The following is a 481-nucleotide window of genomic DNA, read 5'->3' as shown; positions in this document are numbered from 1 at the left end:
CCCCAGGTTGCCGACCAAGATGATGGCTCTTCATCGAAATCAATTTCTGATTCACTTTCCTCAACGCCACTCTCAGAATTGAATGTACAACAATCTGATTCGGAGTCATTTATGAGTTGAAATATGTCAGCGTCTTCCTAATGAGACAGCGCAATGGTTGGTTCACGCTTTTGACACTGCTTGGCTGTGCTAACCATGAAAGTACTTATAATCTACTTCCAGCAGAGTGAGGACAGAGAGCTTGTTGTGTTGCGACAAGCGATAATAAACAATCGGGGTTCTTGTATACGAATAGATACTCACCCCACATCTCTGCATACCGAAATGACGTACGTGTATAATCTTTCGAGACATGCAAGACTATACATGGCTCCATAAACTATCCGTTGCTGTGTTGCAACATTTACATACAACATTCTTCGTTCCAAGAACTCTGAATTCTTGTAGAGAGACGACAAATTTGGGAATTTTTTACTTGGAA

General features: G+C 41.4%; 1 protein-coding gene across 2 annotated transcripts in view; it reads left to right on the top strand.

Annotated features, from left to right (window-relative positions):
- The window catches only part of LOC111870796 (membrane-bound transcription factor site-1 protease), a 25,765-nt gene that overhangs the window by 21,630 nt on the left and 3,654 nt on the right, over positions 1 to 481 (top strand). The gene's annotated exons all lie outside the window — the stretch shown is intronic.

This window comes from Cryptotermes secundus, unplaced genomic scaffold (genome assembly GCF_002891405.2).
Source record: "Cryptotermes secundus unplaced genomic scaffold, Csec_1.0 scaffold499, whole genome shotgun sequence".
In the NCBI taxonomy this organism is placed as follows: Eukaryota; Metazoa; Arthropoda; class Insecta; order Blattodea; family Kalotermitidae; genus Cryptotermes; species Cryptotermes secundus.
This window is presented reverse-complemented; position numbering and strand designations above follow the sequence as displayed.